The sequence below is a fragment of the Arvicanthis niloticus genome, chromosome 8 (genome assembly GCF_011762505.2).
Source record: "Arvicanthis niloticus isolate mArvNil1 chromosome 8, mArvNil1.pat.X, whole genome shotgun sequence".
NCBI classification, from domain to species: Eukaryota; Metazoa; Chordata; class Mammalia; order Rodentia; family Muridae; genus Arvicanthis; species Arvicanthis niloticus.
This window is the reverse complement of record NC_047665.1, coordinates 67,342,800-67,365,541: the sequence shown is the minus strand read 5'-3', so window position 1 is coordinate 67,365,541 and position 22,742 is coordinate 67,342,800.

The window sequence follows — 22,742 nt, the reverse complement described above, 5'->3', positions numbered from 1 at the left end:
CCTAGGCACTAAAGGGTTAATAACAATTCATCCCCTCGCTGAGGGCTAGTCTGGCAAGGGTTCGGGTGTGGGGAGAAAAAAATCAAACCTGAGTCGCAAGGGTTACTGACATCCCAACCCCCATCCCATCAAAAACCCCTCCTACCCAAGACCCGCACCGAGGGTAGAGGAAGGTGGCTCTGGGCTGCAGGGTCCTCAGGCCACCGTCGTGGTTTAGTAAAGTGTCAGGAGGAGCGAAAGGGAGAGTTTAAAGGAACAGGAAGCCCATTGAATTTCCTATGGGGGCTTTAAAGGGCTTTTGCTTGCTAGTTTGTTTTTGTTTTTTCAGCTTGAGGATCTGCTTCTGCGTTAACCCCTTCCAGGCCTCTCATCCGCTTACATTTTATTTTGCATACAGTTAACCACCTTTTAATGGGGCTAAATAGGAAAGCAAAGAGACAAAGCATCCTTGGTGAGAAGTACAAGCTCCAGAGCACTGCCTGGCTAGTACTTCAGTTTTCTTTTTTCCACAAGGAGCAATTTACTTAAGCTTTAAGCCTCAGATCTCCAGGCATCAAATCAGGAAGATTCTATACTGAAGTTCATACAAGGTCCTAGCAATGAAGATTAGCCAAGTGAACTTAATTTTTTTAATTCTCTCCTTGCCTGAATCGCTCTTTCTTGAAGACAAAACGAGAACTAAATTAACACATTTGAAAGTGTTCTGGGTTCAACCTATCCTGTTCTTGCCTGGCCTTTCCATGCTTTGAAGAATCCATGGATACTATGAATCGATCTCTCTACTTGTAGCAAAACCCACTGGAAGTGGGCCGAGATGACTGCAAAATTCAAGACAGAAATTTTGTCTTTCCACTGAAAAACATTAACAAGCCTGTTTTCTCTAAAATAAGACTCATTTCTCTATTTCAGGATATTTGTGAAGGTTTAAATGCGCCATGTCTACACCTTTTATTATCTCAAGATGCTTGACAAATCTTGAGCTTTCTTCTGGGTGGTTGATGTCTTCTTGCCAACCAGACTTAGGACTGCAATTCTCTTACTTCTGCTCTACCAAGAGTGTTTTAAGTTTTCAGTCTGAGTACTTACAGTATGTACATCAAGTTTAAAACGGTGGTTGTCTAAGGAAAACTTAATTGGACATTCATTGATGTTGAGTTTGCCTTCTGCACTTTGAATAGTTGACACCTGCTAACTTCACCAACACCACCACACACACACACACACACACACACACACACACACACACACACACACAATCAAATAAATAAAAAACAGGTCAGCAGCTATAACAGAAACCCAGGCAGAGAGTTGTTTCCTGGGCCCTTTATCCATCTCCAGTTCTCAGAACTTCCACAACTGTAGGAAACAAGCAAGGATCTGAACAAGTTAGGTCTTAGGTCCCCCTGTTTGCACAGCAGGTAAAGACAACACCAAGCAAAAACCCATTTCCTCTCTGAGAAGGCACAAGCCTGCATCTCCTCTCTCATTCTCACCTCCTTGTCTTATTGTTTATGCAGATTAGTAGTATTTATTTTGATATTGTTTGCTGTCCTTGGCCATGCTGTGCCCTCTTGATGACAGCTATAAATACACTTTTGTCAGTGAAAATTGGTTGCTACAAACTGAAAATCAAACAAACAAACGGCAATTTAGATGTAATTTGGTGGATTTGCGTCCTTTGGTCTCTATCAGAGCCGCCGTTCAATTACAATGCTTTATTCCTATCTGAATCTTACTTGGGCAAAGTTGTACATGTGTCCAGTTCTGCTGGGTTTATAACAGATCAAGCCTATTGATGGCTTCCAGGAAGTCTTCAGGGTGTGGAATCACTTGATTAAGAACCTAGAATGCAATCACATATGTTATTCAATTTGGTGCTCACTTAACCAACAGCTATAGAAGAATCTTAAAATGACTAAAAGACTAGCATTTCATTATTTATTTATTTATTTATTTATTTATTTTCACTTATTCACTTCACATCCTGCTTACTGCCCCCTCCCAGTCACCCCTTCCCACAACCCTAATCCCCTTCCTCTTCTCCTCTGTAACAGGTGGGGTTCCCCTTGGGTATCCTACCCACCTTGGCACATCAAGTCTCTGTGAGGCTAGGCACATCATACTTTCCCACTGAGGCCAGACAAGGCAGCCAAGCTAGAAGAACATATCCCATGTACAGGCAACAGTTTTGGGGGCAGCCCTGCTCTGGTTGTTTGGAACCCAAACAAAGACAAAGCTGCTCATGTACATATGTATGAGGAGGCCTAGGTCCGACCCATGTATGTTCTTTGGTTGGTGGTTCAAAGACTAGCAGTTTTGATAGCATACCGCTCAGAACTAAATCACAAGGGAGAACTTTGCAATATGTCTAGAATGTGGTACTTTGCCTTAAATGTCTACCAAAATTTATTTGTATAAATGTATTTTGCCTTTACATTGTAGCAATATCAAATAAAGAAAATATATGTCACACAGTATGTTCAGAATGGAATGGTAAGAGTTGACTACACATACAGCTCTGGCTAATTAAAGGTGATGCACTATGTGTCCTCAGTTGTTGGATCTGTGTTGTATGTTTCACCACAGGACAAGTGTGTCACTTGTCTGGTGACTAAGATAGCTCTGTAGGAAAAGCTTCATCATCGTCCACAGACATGTGAGAGGTGTTGTAGTACTAGAGTGTTTCTATTAAAGGTGAGGGAAAGACAATCATCTCTCTTACCTACTGGGTTTCTTCAAGATAATTTCCCAAGGTACAGATGAATTAGAAAGTGTAAAGGAGTAGTCCTAGGTTTTCTTCAATGATAAGACCTAGAATTCACAGGATACTTTCTCCTTGAAGATGATACAGCAGAATACTACAGAACATTGCGTAGACACAAACTTGAGATAACTCTTCAGATTTCAAACCTTTGAAAACACCCCATCTTTTCATTAACCTTCAGTATTTTTTTTCTTAAGGAATTTTTTTTTGTAGCTGTCCTTGAACTCTCTGTGTAGTTGAGGATGGCCTTGAACTTCTGATCCAAATGCTTCTATCTCTAGAGTACTGGTACTTCAGGCTCCTGTGATCTATGGATCAAGTTCAGGACTTTATCAACTGAACTAAATGCCTAGCCTTGCAAATATATATATATATATATATATATATATATATATATATATATATATATATATACATATATATATATATATATATATCAGGATATATCTGAAATCTGAATGAGGATATTTTCAGTCAACCCTCTCATTGGCTGACCGAATGCCTAAGAAAATGTCATACAGATGTGGACCAAAAACAAAACCTGAGATGTTATGTAAGCTAAAGAGAATCTACTTTTCTTGTTCTTCTTCAAATTTATTTTCAGGGAATAGATTGTGTCCATTTAACAGTATTTGTTGAGATTTTCTATCATTGTCATCTGATGAAGGGCACAGCTATTGGTTTTTTGTGCAGTTTTATGCTATAACCTCTCCTTAGGTCAACAACATTTCCTCTTCCTCCTCATTGGTTGGGGCCAACATTTTGATCTCTGTTCTGCAATTACAAGACTCATTTGTTCATCTTGGCTGACCTGCACTCAAAATCAGCTTGACTTCTATTATATGGTTGTTGGTGCTTCACCTTTCTGTTTTTTATAGTTTTCAGCAGTAAATTTTATGAATGGAGCATTTTAAATTCAACAAGCATTAAAAAGAATTACCTAGAAGCTGAAACTTAGTCATTACCTATAGGAAATTTAACATACAGGAATCCTCGTTGCCTATTAAGCCTTATATAATTGTTACCTTTACCATTAATTTTGCACATTTTGTGAAAAATATGTTAATATAGCATAGATTTATAGTGTTCTGAAATGTAAAAAACTTAAGGGAATTTGGCCAACAAAAAGCAGTATATAAAATGAACAACCTAAGAAGGAAAAGAACAAATTGGAACAGTACACTGTTTAAAGGAACAAGGTAAGAGACAGTGCAAAATGGAAGCATACACTTTATTTTAAAATTACTAGAATCAAAGATGAATTAGTGATTGCATTTTGGGGAAAAAATAGTGACAAATAGTGAGTTATAAAATGGATACCCTTGTTAAAGATTTATACATAATGTATAAATAACACCATGATGAAAGGGGACAACATGTTCATTGTTGATTTAGTAATCTGGATTTCTCTGAACTGATGACAAATATCTGCAACACAGGAAACTTGTTTCTTGAATGTCAACCTCAGAGGAAGTCACACTTTACATAACCTTAACGGAAGCCTCAACAGCCAGCACATGTGATAGGGCTTAGTGCACTTTTTAGTGTTGCCTGCATCACAGAAGCACAGCCTCTGTCAGGACTCAGCCCTGTGGCTTAACCTCCCTGTCTTCTCTCATCTTTACTTCCTTTGTTTCTAGTTTTCTTTTTACTCTCAGAGCTATGAATTTTTGAGTTCTAGTTCACACAGCTTAAGAGCTATCCTCTTACAATACACATCTCAATGGGTTTTAATTTATTCCAAGGTGATAGAAACAAAAACCATCATCAAATTCCAGATGTTTTTCATCACCCAGTGCCCATTAATAGTCAATCCCATTCTCCTCCTCAGCCAGAGCCCTAGAGAACACTACCCTACTGTCTCTATGGATTTGTGAACAGATGTCTGGGGACAGTTCTGTGAAAGGAACCATCTATGGACTTTGGTATATGAATTCTTCCACTTAGCATAATGTTTTCATGTTTCAGCCATGTATGTTATGCACATATCCAAAGTTTACTCCTTCTGCTCTTGAAATAGTATTACATGGAGTGGAAACTCAATAACATTTACATACATCAGTTATTTGGATAATACTTTTCACAGTTATATAATCTGTGTGGGTTTGGGACATTATGGCTATTTCGTAATTGATTTTGTGAGCAAACAATAAACTCTGTTCCAAAGCAGTAATGACTTTTGCATTTTAAATGACATTTCTTTGTTAGACCATCATTTTTATTTATGTATTATTATTATTATTGTGTGTGTGAGCATAATAACTGTGAAGTGGTGTGCATATGATACACGGTACCTGAAGGGGTCAGAGAACAATGAAGTGCAGTCTGTTCTTTCCTTCACTTGAATTACAGGTATTGAACCATGTTGCCAGGCTTGCATGGTAAATGCCTTTATCTACTGAGCCATTTTGCAATTCTTCAGTCCCCTTCTTTAAATGAGTAGCATCCCTGATGGCATGAAGTTGAATTCACTGTTTTAATTTGCATCTCTCTTATGAAAAATGATGTTGAGCATGTTTTCCTCCGATGCATGGGCGTGGGTTTATTCTTCGTGAGAAGTCTACTCCTTTTAAATTATTCTACCTTGACCTTGTTATGAGTTTAGTAAACTATTTAGAAGATAGACCTTTATCAATTATATGATCTGCAAGCATTTTCTCACATTCTGCATATTGTCATACTTATTGGTAGTGTTCTTTGATACACACTTTTTATGCTGGGGAAATTAATATATATGTTAATTATTGTTATTGTTGATTCTACTTTGCACATAATACATTTGAAATCCATAGCATTGAGGAAATAGTTCAGTGGTTAAAATGTTTTATACACAAGTATGAGGTTCCTGATAAAACTTGGATCCTGAGAACACACTTAATTAAAGGTGTGTGTGTGGTGGTTGGCCTGTACTGCAGAGACAGAGGAAGTCCTAGAGTAGGCTGGCTAGACTAGACTAGAAATACTAGCTGTTGCATTGGCAAGCTCTGTATTTAAGTGACAGTATCTACCTCATTTGATAAAGGGAAGAACTAAGGGAGACCCCATCCAGTGTTAACCTCAGAACTATTTATGTCTCCACCAACACACACACACACACACACATACACAATGCACAAACACATAAACACACACCATACACATATACACATGAGAAACAGGGAAAAAAAGAAATTTATGCTTATTCTGGTTTACACCCATGTTTTATGCTGTTTCATAAATTTATTTTTGACATTCAGAGAAATGTGTATTTTTCCATGAGATAAAGGGAATGGATAATGGATTTACTTTTGTATAGGATTTTGAGTAGTTTTATCCATGTGTTACAGAAAATAGCTTTCCCACTGAATGATGGGGCGACATTGTCAATCAATTGCTGAGAGACATAGACTTATTGCTGGACCCTCAGTTCTATGTGTGTGTGTGTGTGTGTGTGTGTGTGTGTGTGTGTGTGTGTGTGAATATATAAATAATCCCCATTCTAGAACCACATTATTCTGGTAACCATAGAATCTTAGTAAGCATTTGAATAAAGAAGGATGGGTAGTCTGACTTGTAATAGTTTTCAACAACTAGATTTTTTTAATGCTGAATCCCTTGCACTTTCATGTGAACCTTGTTTATATCTGCAATAAATGCAGTCAGAATTTTCATAGAGACTGCTTTGTATCTGCAGGACAGCTAGGAGCTGATTGCCATCTCGACAATATTAGGTTCCCAGGACATGACGTGAAGTGTTTCTCCATTGCTTCAGTAGCTCTTTTGATTCTTTTATTCTAGATTATTTTATTTTTCATTATTGATGTAGGAAACTTTTACTTAATTTTTACTATCTGTTCTGGAGTAGTTTATTCTTTTTGATGCTTCTAAAAGTGAAATTTTCTTTTCCAAAGGTGGGTTCCCTTATATTTTGGAAATAGTTATTAATTGAAATGTTGTCTTGGTACATTTCTTTTTTCCTTTGTTGAATGTAAAATGGCTTTCCCCATGTCTTTCAGTTAATGTTGGTTTAAAGTCTATTTTGTTGATAGAGTAGCTAGGCCAGCTTGCTTCTTAGGTCCATGTGCTTGGAGGATCTTTTTCTCCAGCCCTTTACTCTGCGGTAATACTATCTTTGATGTTGAGGTGTGTTTTTTGAATGTAGTAGAAGGATGTATCTTGTTTGCATACCCATTCTGTGAGCTTGTGTAACAAATAATTGTTAATTCCTATTATTTTGTTGTTGGTGGTAATGGCAGTGTGTGTGTGTGTGTGTGTGTGTGTGTGTGTGTGTGTGTGTGTGTGTATGTGTCCCTTCGAGTTTTACTGGTTTGAGATTATTTATTGCCTGTGTTTTCCTGGATGTGGCTAACCTCCTAGGGTTAGAGTTTTCCTTCTTGGACATTTTGTAGTGTTGGATTTGTGGATAAATATTTTTAAATTTGACGTTGTCAGGAAATATCTTATATTTCCCATCTATAATAATTGAAAGTTTTTGCTGGGCTTGGAATCTGTAGTCTCCTAGAATATGAAAGACATCTGTCTAGGCCCTTCTGGATTTAATATCTCTATTGAGAAGTTGGGTGCAATTCTAATAGGGAAGCCTTTAGATATTACTTGTCCATTTTCCGTTGCAGCTTCTAATATTCTTTCTTTGTTTTGTATGTTTAGTGTTTTGATTATTATACAGTGTGGGGATTTTCTTTTCTGGTCCAACCTATCTGATGTCCCGTAAGCTTCTTGTACTTTTTAGGCATGCCTTTCTTTGGGTTAAAAAATTTTTCTTCTGTGATTTTGTTAAATATATTTTCTGGGTTTTGAGCCGTGATTTTTCTTCTTATTTCTATTAGTCAAGTATGGAATTTTCATAGTTACCCATATTTCTTAGGAAAGTTTTAGATTTAACATTTTCTTTGACTGATGAAACTATTTCTTGTATTGCATCTTCAGTGCCTGAGAGTGTCTCTTCCAAATCTTGTATTGTGTTAGAGACACACCATGAGAACATGGTTCACAGAATCAACTGACCAAGACTCATAGAGGCTCATAGAGATCAGGAAACCTGTAGGGATCTGACCTAGGTCCTATGCAGGCATGTTGTGGCTGAGAAACTTGGTGTTCTTGTCTAATTCCTCACAATGAGAGCAGGATCTGTTCCTGATTCTTTTACCTACTGGTGGGACCCATTTCTTTCTACTGGGTTACCCTTTTCAGTTTTGATAGGATGATATGTGCCTGGTCTTATTGTAGCTTGTCATGCTGTGTTTCCTTGATGTTTTTGGGAGGCCTACTTTTTTATGTGGGGAGGCAGAGGAAGGTGATCTGGGCAAAAGAGGAGATGTGGAGAGAGAAAATGGAGGATGAAAGGAAGAGGAAACTGTGGTTTGGATGTGATATACAAGAAAAAAATAAAAATAAAATTTTCTTAATTTCTGGATTGCTAATGACTAGTGAATTATTTTCAAAGGCCACCACAATGAATGCTAGCCATGTTAGATGAAGCATTGTGCACTTTTTGAGGCCTTTATACTTACCTATGAGATTTATTTTCTCACTGTACCCTCACCTAGGCTTTCCTCTGTACGTAGACATGTGGAGGACTCCCAGTTTATCTCTATTTTCTCTCTTACAGTTATTTTTTCTTTTGATTACATCAGTATTTATTTCTAGTTTTCTTTACTGTGGAAATTTAGAGTGTGATTTTAGATTTTATAATATACATATTTGTATAATATCTTCTATAAATATTCTACATAATTCTATGTAATATATAAATATATCTGTATAATGCATATATTCATATATTATTTTAGAACTATTTACATTGAGTCTCATATGTTTTGGTAAGTTGGGTTTTTATTTTTATTAATATCAGAAAATGCTAAAATATTTCTATTTCCTCTTGTGAGTTTCCCTGTGATCCACATCTTAGTAAATTTCCCATGCTTCTTTCTGCTATTGGCTTCTACCTTCCGTCCACTGCACCCAGGGGAGACACTTGTGTGTTGTATGTTAGGCTGCATTTATGGGGACTTGGCTCATTGCCTGTCATAGAGACTGCTCAAAGTGCACTTCAGCTAAGCATATTCTACACTCCATTGTCATTGTGCAGATCTACAGCTTTTCTTGTGGCTGGTTGGTCTCAATGGCTCGTGCTTTTGTGTGTAATTGTTTCATGATTTTGTTGTTTTTCTTGGTGCTGAGCCTAGATCTTGTACATGTGAGGCATGTACATGTGGTGACTCAGCTAAATTCTCAGTCTCCTTTTGGTGAAAAATTCCTATATTACATCTTCTATCTACTCTTGAATAGGAGATATCAAAATCTCCAACTATTATTTTTCAACTGCATTTTTGTTTCTTTAATGCTGTCAGATTTTTGGCTCATATATTTTGTAAACAATGTCTCTCCTGGTCAAGAGTGGTCAGACACTATTTAGAAGGTACATCATATCCAGTCCTTAACCTTCACTTTATTTGCATCTCTGAATCTTACTTTTTTTTATCTTCTTCTTTGTATATTGTTGAACCTTTCCAAAAATTTATTTGGATAATATCTGCTTTTTAATTGGAGCTTAATCCAAATATGTGTAATTATTTATAAGGGAGGGCTCAACATCTACAGTTTTATAATTGTATTCAGTAGATATTCTTTCTCCTACATCTTATTTTGTTATAATATGTAATTTTCCAAATACTCAATGTATTATTCATTAATTATTTTACTTTACATGTAAAGCTTCTTTCATGGTGGTTGTTTAAGTAATTTTTATAACTAATTTTAGTTTATAATGATGTAATTTTATTAAACCAAATTAAATTCAGTGTTGTAAAATAATTATTCTTCCAGGTAGTTCTGTTATATAATGCTGTTTTTAACACTAATTATATATTTACACATTGTAAAGACATCAACAAACATTAATTCCAGCTACTATTCAGCACCCTTTTCATACTTTTAAATAGATAATTGTTACATTTTGATTTGTAAAATAAAAATACGTTTCACAGTAGATGCTGACTTGTATGTTCTTATATATCTTAGCAAACAAGTTAACTTAAATTCAGTAACTATTTTATAACTTGATTTGTGAAGAAAGCATCATCGTAAACCATCAGAATATTATTAATCAGCATAAAAGAGCAAAATGTTATTAATCAGCATTTTCAATATGTAGATCGACAGAGGGCATATCAGACCATTTCAAACATTTATAAGTGGCAGCAGAATTGCCTTAAAGAGTTTTTACACATGCATTCACATACATTCACACAAAAATTGAGTCATTGAAGTAATTTTATTATATAAAAGGCATGATAATGATGACCTTATTTGACCTTAGTTCATTCTTCTATGGTTCTTCATATTCCTTTTTAGTTGAATTTCACTGTGTTCCTGATTGACCCTCAATATCCCATGTTAATAATTTTTTCTTTTGCTGTGACAAATTTATCTATGTTCAGCAAGGCCTGGTACTTATCAGCCATGGGAAGACAGAATGATATCATAGTAGCATAGAAAGCTGGTGTAACTCACTTCAGCCTGGAAGCAGAGAATGAATTAAATGATGTCCCATGGTGACATTTACTTCCTATAAGAAGACTCCATCCTTTAATATCTCTAATACCTCTAGAAATGCCATCACTAACTGTAAAGGAAGCCTTTAGCACATGAGCTTTCAAGGGACATCTTATAACTAAACCATTACAGATCCAAAAATGGTCCAGAGTGTAGTTGACTGTTGTACAGACCCAAAATAAGAAGAATTCTGTAATAGTTTTCCTTTGGAATCCACCTTTTTAGTATAACGTTTTTGATGTCTACTCATATTGTAACATTTAGCAGAATGGTGTGTGTGTGTGTGTGTGTGTGTGTGTGGTGTGTGCAAATGTGTGTATGTATTCAAGTCGAGACTACATCAATATGAAGTATTTTCCACAGTCACTTACCACTTTATTATTATGAGACAGAGTCTTTCACTGAACCTGGAGCAAACTGATTCAGTAAGACTAACTGTGGCTTCAACGATCCTCCTGCTCCTTAGTACTGGGGTTATAGGCACATACCACCATGCTGAGATTTTTACATGTGTATTGGGGATCCAAAGTCAGGTCCTTGTGCCTGTGATGTAAGAACTTTAATGACTGGTTCGTATCTTCACTTTTTAATTTCTTTCATTGTTTTAGACTGAACAATACTTCATTATGTATGTTTTATATATTGTTTTATAATATATATTTTTCATCATTTAGCCACAGATGTTTCTCTAATCTACTTTTCTGAGACTACATCAACAAAGTCAATGACACATTGTTGGTTTATTAAGAATTAAAGTGGGAAAAGGGGAAATTACCAGTATATAAATCCAAAACATCCATATACATCTCAGAATACATGAATCTAGTATAATATTGCATTAGCATTTTATATAGTTAAGACTGAGTTTTTGACCATTTACCTAGATAGCAATACACTACTATTTGTAGTTCAAGAAAGGTACAATTTTTAAAATGACTCTCAACATTAAAATTTAATCAAACATCAAAAATCTTAATATTTGGTAACATAGCCTTTGTTGCTCAAAAATTTGCAATCAACTAAATCATAATTTGAGAAAGAAGTTTAGTGGTCTTTAAAATCTTGGCAATTTGTTTTTACTATTTATTCTAACTTAGTCTTTCACTCTTTCTTTTACAATTCTAATATCAAACTTCCCCTAAAATTTGTCTTCAGCTGCTTAACTACTGTTATTTTTTAAACAAAACAGAAAAACAGCAACAAAAAAATAAAAATCTAAAGATCAAATGCTTATTTTTATTTTTCTTGCTAATGATGTAATACAATATTATACATTTGATTTAATATGAACATTTTACCTTTAAAGTGGAAATTTAATATCAAAATCATTGTAACTATGTATGATTTAGGTTTTATAAAATGCTTTTGTGTTATCACAATGGAGGCAAGCTCTATTAAGAACTGAAGTATAGCCCTCACTGGAAATGAAGATGATTAAGATAAGTGTATGGGAGAGACAGGGTTGTTTGCCCAGTGTGATGCAAAGGGCTGGGAAGACAAGAAATGGGTGTGGTCAAAACACAAACTATATATGCAACCAACAGAAACTTGATGACCACAGCAAGTTTCTACCCACCCACAGAAACATGATAAGGCTAGAGTCACTGACAGTCATCTCAGATATCCTTCATGGGTCTGATTTGATTGGCATGGCAGGATAAACTCAAAATTAGGAAAGGGATCATTATTAACTGGTGATGTGAAGATCTGAGTTACTTATCTCTAATCCTAAAAGTGTCTGTTCATTCTAGCCCTGTGAGATAAATATTAGAAAAAATCTTTTATACAAGAAAAAGTATTAGCAGGCAAGTGTATACACCATCAGCTTGAAGTAATCTACTAGAAGAACACTCGCTGTTTCAGTATAAAAGTCACAAATATCTTTCAAGGATAATTGATGGGAATAGTGCAGGCAAATGCTGTGCAAGACTCTCCTTCACTACCTGCCGAAAACACAGAGAAAAAGAGCGAATTTCTCAAGAGAAGGTTCAAAGTTGTGGTTCTGAAACCATTGTGTCCCATTAACTCTAACTTGACTTTTTACTTTATTATCTCAGAACATTTCCATGTAAATGTGTCATGATATATGTCATGAGGCTTGCTGACACTAGAGTTAGTTGTTAGGAGGACAAAATAGATTTTGTTGATGGTGTTGTTTATGAAATTATTCTTACTTAGAAAAATATTCGCAAAAGAAATGGATACATATTTAGTATAATAAATAGAAGTATTACACATCTTTAGTATTATAAATAAAAAACACCTTACATCTCATTACTTAACAAAAACCAGAAGAGCATAAAGGACACTTCAGAGAGAGGGACAGAGGGTGCTATGTTGGTTTGAACAAGATGAGGATGGACTCCCATGGGCTCATATACTTGAATACTTGATCCCCGGTTTGACTATTTTGTGAAGGATTAGGAGGTGTGGCCTTGTTGTAAAAGGTGTGTTACTGAAAATGTGCTTTGAGGTTTCAAACGCTTCTCTCTTTCTCTCTTTTTCCTTCCCTCCATCTCTCCCACCCCTTCTCTGCCTCCAATTTGTGGACAAGATGCAAGTTCTCAGTTCCTGCTTCAGGGCCATGCTTGCCTGCCTGCCTCCACATCATATGAGATGGTCATGGACACAGTCTCTGGAACTGTAAGCAAGTCCTTAATTACATGCTTTCTTTTAGAAGTTGTCCTGTCAAGCTGCTAGTGTATGCTCTCTCTGGGAAAGAGGATAACATTTAAAATGCAAATATATAAAATACCCAATAAAAAACATGAAACTGAAAAAAGAGGAAGTTGTCTTGATCGTGGTGTGTTTTAACAGCAATGGAAAAGTAATTACTAAGATCAATAATACGTTGCTCCCAAAGTAATATGACTAAACACAGGTGAAAAACAAAAATAACACACAGCATCTACTGTGTCCTATTGAGCTTGCTAGGGCTAGGTACTCCTAATATCTAGAATTTTGGTGTGTGTGTGTGTGTGTGTGTGTGTGTGTGTGTGTAACATAAGTATTATTTAATAATGTCTCATTCACTGAAACACACACTATTTGTCAAAATTCAGAAAAAGAAGAGGAAAAGAATTTAAAGAAGAAAAACAATTAAACTAGGTTATTCTGTGATATACATGAAACGGTAAACACATTGCAGTGAAGATTGTGTACAAACAGGAGAACGAAAGGTTTAGAATCACAGCATCTAAAAATTTTAATAAATGCTGATATACTGTTAATGAATGCCTTCTGCACATTACTGAAAAGACCTGTTCATCTTTTACATGTAGAACATTCCCTTTATTATTAAAGATTCTAATATTCATTTGTCCTTGCTAAGGAATGTAGTGTGACATATTTTACTACCTGGATGTGCTCTAGATTTCTGATGTAATTCTCATTGTCCTGATTGAATTGTCTATCACTATATGGAGATTATTTTTGCCCTTTTTGGTTTGGAATAGCAGCACTTGCTGCAGTTATTTGCTGTTTTTTCTTCCTGATGTGTCTCTTTGGAAATGTCCCAGCAGCTTTTTAAAATGCAGTCCTCTAGCTACATTTCAGTTGTCCCTTCATTACCTTTTATCATTTTTTATGTTTATGCTTTTGCTATCCTTTTTATAAGAAATATCACCTGGACTCCTAAAACTTGCATATTTATGTCTATTTGGGATCTTCAATCAAATAAGGCTCCCCCACGTAGCAAGTGTTAACCTAATTTGTCATATATCTGTCATATAACCGTCGCTCTGCAACCACTGAATTCTGTACCCACAAGGCAGTTCACTACTGTCTATAACTCCTCTCCCTCTCCGTCTTTCTCTTTCTCTCCCTCTCCCTCTCCTTCTATCTCTCCTTCTCCCTATATCTCCCCCTCTCTTCCCTCTGTCTCTCCCTCTCCGTCTTCCTCTGACTTTCCCTCTCCGACTCATCGGTGTACTCTGAGTGTACTGTTCATTCAAAAAGCTTGATAGAGCAAAAGACAGAAAACTGACATTAGCTCTCTACAATAGAACTCTTCTTAACTTTCTCTACCAGTCTCACCAGCTAAACTTGTTTCATATACACATTTCTGGTCCACACCCTGCCTTGGGGTTCTGCTTCAATGATCTTGAGTTGGGGTAGAATGTGGGAAACTAATTTTTTAACAAGCACCTTAAGAGATTACATGATGCAAGTTATCCTGAGGCCAGGCCTGGGTATTACTCATGTCTGAAAATACTGTGCTTTTGAAAACTATCTCTCAGTTGTTAATGATGAAGGCTAATGAATGAGTTTAAATGAATATCTACCTTACAAATTAGTACTGCTTCACAGTATTATGGCAGCAGCCCTCATATGCCTGTGTCTTTGCGAGGTATAATTTGGATTATCAAGTAAGAAGCACAAATTAAAAGTGCAATACAAAGCGCATTCCTCTGAGATTAGAGCCACTTAGATGAGGAGGTGTTACTGTTTGGAGTAACAAAAGTAATAGCTGAGTTGTGACCAGCTCTTCTCCATGAGTAACTCCTTCACATTACATTTGTTTACTACATTTCAAGCCTCAGATCCATTTGGATTAAAAACAATATATTCTCTGTTAGAGCCTTTTGAGGTGCTTGTGGAGACTTTTTAAGTATTTACAAGTAAAAAGGATTAAAATTATTATATACCGCTCCACATTGCTCATGTAATTCTATTACATTAAAGAGAGTATTATTTTACCACAGAAAAATAATATTAGCCCTTTAATTTAGATAGTCTCAGTGTTCCTTACATGTACTGTGTGAAAAGATAAAATAGGCACATAAATATGCATTATAAACCATTTTAGCTTAAACATTAATTATCACAAGTAATTAACACATTGTTCACAGCTTTTTCTAAGGAAATACTGTAATTACATTTCCAGTGTACTGCAAGAAATAAAATAAATGTTTTGTTTCTACAAATAATCATTTTTAGCCTTGCTGTAGATTTGTTTACTTAAAATATTTTGCAGTAATTAATACAAAACATATGTTACATAAATTATAATGTTTTTATCCTTGTTATTGGTTTTTTATTTGAAATATTATAAGATTAATATAAAACACATATTATGTACAATTCAAATTGTAGCAATTTGTTGCATTTTACCATTGAAACATTTAGATTGACAAGACCAGAAGGATTGTTCTTCCAAATCAATCAAAATGATTGAATAAAACCTGAAAGTGTCATAGACATGAGATGTAAGATAAATCTATTTAAACATTATAAACTTTGAGACTCTCATTTTGAGCCATTTTAATTTGGAGATTTAATTAAGTTGCATCCTCAGTTTTGTACTGTGGAAAAGGAAGGAATCCTCTGGCACATTGTAGAGTTGAATTTGCCCAAATTGTGACTCAGCTTGACAAAGGAAACTATTCTGAAGCCATATTGTGAAGTATCCACCATCACACTCCAATAAAACAGTAAGTTACAGTGAGGAGAACAATGTCCTTTTCTATTGCCTTTCCTTCACAGTTCAGGTCACAGGCCAATCTGCCTAATTTGGGAACAGTGACAAAATTAGAAATGGCTTATAAGTGCATAATTGAGGATCTTATGCCACTATTTTAACACTACAAATGTTGGGCAAAATCAACAGAGCAAAAGGAAATGCAACTCTAAAAGCCATCTCAGGTTAGTCCACTATTCTACTCTGTCTTTCACTCTGGTTCTTTCCCTCACTGGGCATATGATGTTTTGATGAACATTCATATTTTGACTACAAAGGTATAATTGACACAAAGAACCTGTTATTTATTACCTTAGCCATTTGTCTTCAATTTCTACAAACAGAAAAGAAAACCTTTGCAGCCATTGATCAAATACTCAGCAATGAAACTGGCTGGAAAGGCCAGCATATAGTCCATGTAAAGGGAGAGTGAACATTAGGGAATCACTGGAGAGCTTTCACATTCATCCCTGAAGTTAAGCGTAAGGATGCCGAATGAAAAATAGAACACAGACATCTCTAACTTTCCTTACAATAGTGTCCTTATTTTCTTTTACAAAACACAAGTTTGTGGTAGCACGAGCTAACTAGGGCTTTGATCATTATAGTCAAATTCACACCAGTAACAATATTAACCACTCAAATATTTCCATATTCTTAGTTATTTGATTGATATGGTAAGCTCAATAATAGTCTCTCAAATATTTTTATTAGATTAATAGCTAAAATCGTTTCAAAGATGTGATTATTTTAAGCTGCTTAAGACAGAATGATGGTTTGGATTATTTGCATGGATACAGCATAATCACAATGGACGTTCGAAGAGGGAGGAAGGGTTAGCAGGAGACTGACAGAGAGGGAGATGTTGGGGATCACACAAGAAACGGCTGATGAGCGAAGGAAGCAGACAGTCAGTAAAGGGGCAACAAGCTTCCTCCTAGGATCCAGAGCTACTAATAACACAGCTTTGCTCAGCAAGTCCCATTTTAAACACAAGACATTCTGGTTCCACTTCTGTCCTCCACAACACACTTCTGTCTGATGTGTCCTCATCTCTTCCTGTTGTCTTATTTTCCCATGCTCTTCACAACCTGCCCTGCTTTAGGTCTGCCACCAGCTACGATCCACAGAGCATCAAGAGAGATCTGTTCCATACACACCAGACCATACCTCCTCCTCTGCTGAACATGCTGCCATCTCCTCATGTTTCAGGGAGTACATCCCCAAAAATGGAAGGTCCCCAAGGCCTTACATTCTTTTCCTTCAGTGTTGCCTTTTAAGCACTCTTTGGTTTGTCAGCCCTGCCCCAGCCCCGCTGGTCCTTTGCTGTTTGTTTCTCCACACACTACTCTTGGCATAAACTCAGGATCGTAGCCTTTACAGATTCTTCTGTATGGAGTATAATTTCCCTGGTACTCACCGAGCTCTTGTCTCTCTTGTTTGAAATCTTTGCTCACGTATCAGCTCTCTGATACCTGCTCTTTCTGTTCTAACTGCAATATCAGCTACTCCAATATTTCTTCGTCTTGAATCCTTCTAACACAGCTTTGTCATTTTCTCCAAAGACCTCACTTATTTGTATACTAAATGATTTATTTATTCATTATAATGCCATTGTTTCTTCAAGGAAAGCATCAATTAATTGAGACAGAAGAACATAGTAGGTGAGATGTAAATTGGAGTAAGTTATTAGCTTGCTTTCTTTGCATGCCATCAATATCTTTACAGTTCCTCTATTCTGCCCCAGTTCCTGGGTACCATCTCACTGATAACTGAAGACTAATTTAATAGATGTGGTACTTAAATTAGGACACCTCAAGTGAAAAAGCACTGTGGCCTAGAATAAAGCAGGGGAAAGCTAAGCTATCTTTTCAGGCTTTATACCACGTCATATTCCCACAAGAGATCCATAAAGATATACTTGTCTAGAGTGACTTCAGAGAAAAGACACTCTTTTGAATTTTGATTTTTCTAGAGACTACTAGTTTTTTATTCTTTTACATATTTATTTATTTTTCAACATAGTTGATTTTGGGGGAATTTCTTATCATACACCAGGATCACACTTCCTAGTCCTCCCATGTCTACCCCCCCCTTGTGACCTTGCCTCACAGCAACAACACCCAAGAAAACGGCAAATAAACAAAGAAACAAAAACAAGTCCAATTTCTCTTCTCTTTTTTCTTTCTTTTCTTTCTTTTTTTTTGTTTTTTCGAGACAGGGTTTCCCTGTGTAGTCCTGGCTGTCCTGGAACTCACTCTGTAGACCAGGCTGGCCTCGAACTCAGAAAGCCGCCTGCCTCTGCCTCCCAAGTGCTGGGATTAACTGGAGCATGGTCAAACTCTTAGTGGTCTGGCCCTTAAAGAGAACTGAGTTCTTCCCCTCCCACACCCTCACCAGAAGTCATGAGTTCTGGAGAGCTACACTTCAGAATCGTTATCAGAGTTTTTAAGAGTTCCTGTTTAGGCTGTTACTTCTTTTGGGAGGTGGAGTGGGGATTGGGGCTTTTATAGTCATGTTCCTCTTTCTTAACTGTGTATCTGTAGTCAACAATATCACTGTGAAAGTAGCTTTCTTTTTCTTTACAGTCAGCAGAAGCACAGATCAATGTCTTACAAATGGTTTCTGGCAATAGCACAGACCATGAACATGGCCCCTGCTACAGTGGAACTATGGACCCAGACATGACCCTCAGTGACAGCATGGATCTGGACATCCCCATGGACTCAGGGAGCCATGAAGGCCCTCACATGCACTTCAGAGGCAGCATAGGCCAGATACCAACGTGGCTGCCAGTGGCTGTACAGTCTATTCATATCAAGATGGCTCCTGACCTGCAGCACAACCAGTGGTCATCAACATAGCTTCAGGTGGCAACACAAACCATGGATATCCACATGGCCTTGGATGGTAACATAGGACACAGATGTCAACATGCCACCCCTATCCCCTAGAGTATCAGGACCCCTGAACCACTCATAGCCCTCAGTAGCCTCAGGTGGCTACACAAGTCACTCACTTCTACACATCTACCCTGCCAGGCCACAAAGCCTTAGGACATCACCATGGTTTCATTCAGTAGCACAGACTGAGTAAATTCACATAGATCTCAGGCATCATCATGGCCTGGAACAACATAATGGACCATAAAAACCAACCTGGCCACCGGTGGCATCATGGATCATGGTGGTCCTTCAAGGGCCATTCACAAAGTGAACCATTCCTCCATCTTGGGCCTCCATCATGGGCCAGAGCCACATTCAGGGAGCTAAGTCTGAGTCAGTGTAAACCACTTCAATGACCCCACTGGGCAATGACACGTTGTAGGATAATTCCTTGTGTACTGTGTAGAAGCATCGCCTGCCATTAAAATAAACCTAGAGAAAATGGTAGATTAGAAGGTGTTCGGTAGAGAGACAGGAAATCTGGAAAATAGTGAGACCAGGGAAAAGATTCCCTATCCTGACTTTGGACTTGGAGGAAGTCAGATGTATGAAAATGAGGACAGGTTAACTAGCCGTGTGGCAGGCAGAATAATAAAAATGGGTTAAGACAAGTTATGAGCTAGTCAGAGAATAAGCTAAAGCTATGGATTGTTTTTTGTTTTTTGTTTTTTTTTAAATAAATAATAGGCCTCCAAATCGTCATTCGAGAACTGGGGTACGAGTAGAAAAGCATGAGGTTACAAATGGTGTCCAATTTATGTGATTGTAGAATCCAGGTTTAGAGTCTGAGAACTCCTGAGTTGAAGGCAGTTTTCTAGCTAAAGTCTGGAGAAGAAGCAGGGAAACCACACAGAAGTAGTGTAGAAGGTGGCTCTAAAAAAAAAAAAAAAAAAAAAAAAAAAAAAAAAAAAAAAAAAGCTGTGCTGAGTAGAAAAGCTGGATCTTCTACTAGAACTTCAAAGTATAATAGCTGTGGTTTGTCCTATGTGTGCTATGGTCCAGTAAAGGGTCAGAAAGCACGCTAGAGAGAGCTGGGTGACTCTCATGGAAAAACTGTAATAAATTCAAGTCTGTGCAGGACAAGCCTACAACTGCTCAGAGTGGAGAAAGGGACCAGCTCGAGGGGTGAAGAGCCAGGAGCCAGCTGCCTGTGCTGAGCAGCACAGAGACTTGGCAGACACCGGCTACAAACACGTGGAAATGGTGGGAAAAGCTGAAAAGTCAACAGGCTTAGTAAGTTACTTGGGAAGACCTTAAGGAAAGAGTTAGAGATTTAAAGAGAAAACTACTTTCTGTGTTCTAAATGGAAACCACTCTAGAAGAGGGCACTTAGACTGTATATAAATTTGTTCAGATGATCAATTTGCAAATAATTATATGTTCAACACTAAGTGCAATTTTATATATCCTCTAATAAAAATCATAATAAGGCAAAGAAGGAGAAGACTAAAAAATTAAATGCTAGATTAGAGGCTATAGAACAGAGGTTAGAGAATTCTTTGAATCAGAATAAAAAAAAATCTTCAGAAGAATACAATCTGTAATCTACAAAGACAACTAAACAGGTAGTTTTGGATGAGAAAAATTCACAAAGGCTTGAGGATTTGGAATGACAACTCATACAGATGCAATGTTCTAAATTAAGGATACTGAGTCTGTTTAATAGTTCTACCTTAAAACAATGTCATAAATAGATTATGTGTTTTATTTTGTAGAGTTTGAGGAGTTAACGTATGCACATGTCTTGATACGTCATACTGTTGATACATATTCAGAATTCTAATGGGCTTTTCCTTTGAATTCTACAAAGAATAAATCTGAGATTGTACATGTATTAAAGAAGATAGCTATCTTAGAAATGGCTTTACATATTGAAGCTGATGATGCTCCAATATACGTGTCCAGTAGAAGAACACATCAATTTTTAGATATTACAACATACATCATGTTACAGATATATCTTACAATGCTACTGGGCAACTGTAAACAGATCTAAATCTACATTGAAGAGAGTACTCATGGAACAAACGGGGGATAGAAGATCTCCTAGAGGTAGATTAAATAATGCTGTTTGACTTCAAAATTTTAAAATGTCAACAAGACGGATAGCACTGCTGCTGGGAAGCACTGGATTTTGGAAATGACTCCTGACGGTAGATCAGCCTATGCATGTCTTAATTTCAGAATGGAAAACAGAAAATGTGTTATTTTGGAGAAAAAGTTTTGTCTGTGTTTCAACTGGAGAATAAAAGCTATAGATGCCATCAAATTTAACAAATATTAGATTTGACTGGAGGAGACCTCTTGAGGATCAAGGCTACAGACCTTGGAAGAAATCAAGAAGAAAACAGTTGAAATATATGCTGATCCCTCTAGATAGGAACAGCTCTGCAAGTGGTTGAGACATAAAAATGTCTCCAGCCAGGACATTAACTATGCATAACCAATACATTTTTGTTAGCTGCAGAGTCCACAAGACTTATCATGCTACCCTTCTAATGGGATGGATGAAAATTTGCATTGGAGTTTGGATAGACAGTCCAAATACTTACAAAGATGAATGCATTTTTTCTGCTTGAATATTGAACAAAAAATTATCTTTAGCTGAATTGTGCACACCATACATGTGTTAATGCATAAACGTCTATATATCACCTTTAAACAGTTATGTATTTCAGATCAATTAACCATATACCAATGAATACTTTCTCCAAAGTTACCAAATGCATATGGACTGGACATTATGAATGGAATTCTTATCTGATAGTTTTCATAATTGTTCTTATTTTACATGTTTATTAATGTTAAAGAAAGAGCCTTTTATTGTACTGAAAGAGGTAGATGTAGTGAAGTACATATCACTACATATGTCTTATGTACTGTGTGGAAGCATCACTTGTCAGTAGGGAGAGAGAGAGAGAGAGAGAGAGAGAGAGAGAGAGAGAGAGAGAGAGAGAGAGAGAGAGGGAGGGAGAAGGAGAGAGGGAGGGAGAGAGAAAGGGAAGAGGGGAAGAGGGACAGGGAGAGGGAGAGGGAGAGAGAAATTCTGGGAAATAGGCATGAGAAGATTCCTGTCAGACTCAGAGGAAGTTGGATGTATGAAACTGAGGAGTGGAAACTAGTCATGTGGCAGACAGAATAGAATAAACTGATTAATATAAGTTATGAGCTAGCTGGTGAACAAGACACAGCTTACGGCCTAGTCATTTTTAAAACTAATAAGCTTCCAAATTTTTATTTGGAAACTGGGGAGTGAGTGGGAAAGCATTTGGTTACAGCATGTTCCACCAAGACCTCAACCCTCTTTCATACCTGTCAGTAGACTTATCTCCAGTTCTGCCTCTCTTCACAGTGCATACCCTGTTCTGTTCAGCTCTACCATCTCTCCCACCTCTCCATCACACATTCCTTCATTGTAGTGGTGCCAGCCACCCACTGAGATGAGTCTGGTGACTACTATTTTAACAACCTTGATGACTGTTATTTCTTAAAAATATATGGATGTAAAATTCTATTCAAAGTACACCCTTCAGTGTATATCATGAATTTCTTACATGGTTTTTGGGTGATTTCTCTAAGGCATTCCATCCACATATCCCTCTGCCATTTTGTTGGGTACCATCCAAATATCTGCTTTTTTTGTTTTTACTTTACTTTGGACACAAGATCTCATTCAGCCAGTCTGTCACCAATTTACAACGTAGTAAAGGAAGAATTCCTGCTTCCCCTGACTCTTGCTTCCAAGTGCTAGAATTACTTGCCCAAGCTAAGACCTCTGCTCAAAATCTGCTTTTGGAAATTAAGGATTCATTGGAAATCAGCCATTTCTAAGTAAAGGTCCTGGTGATTATTATTAGAATAAAAGGGCTTTATCTATAAAGTGTCCTTTGATTATTAATATGTTGTTTGTAATAGAATGCAAATAATATCAATATCAAAAGCTTATCTGCTTAATTATTTTTTTCATTCTCTGCTTATCAAGTGATGTTGCTGTAAATCTCCAACCCAAATAAGACTGGTC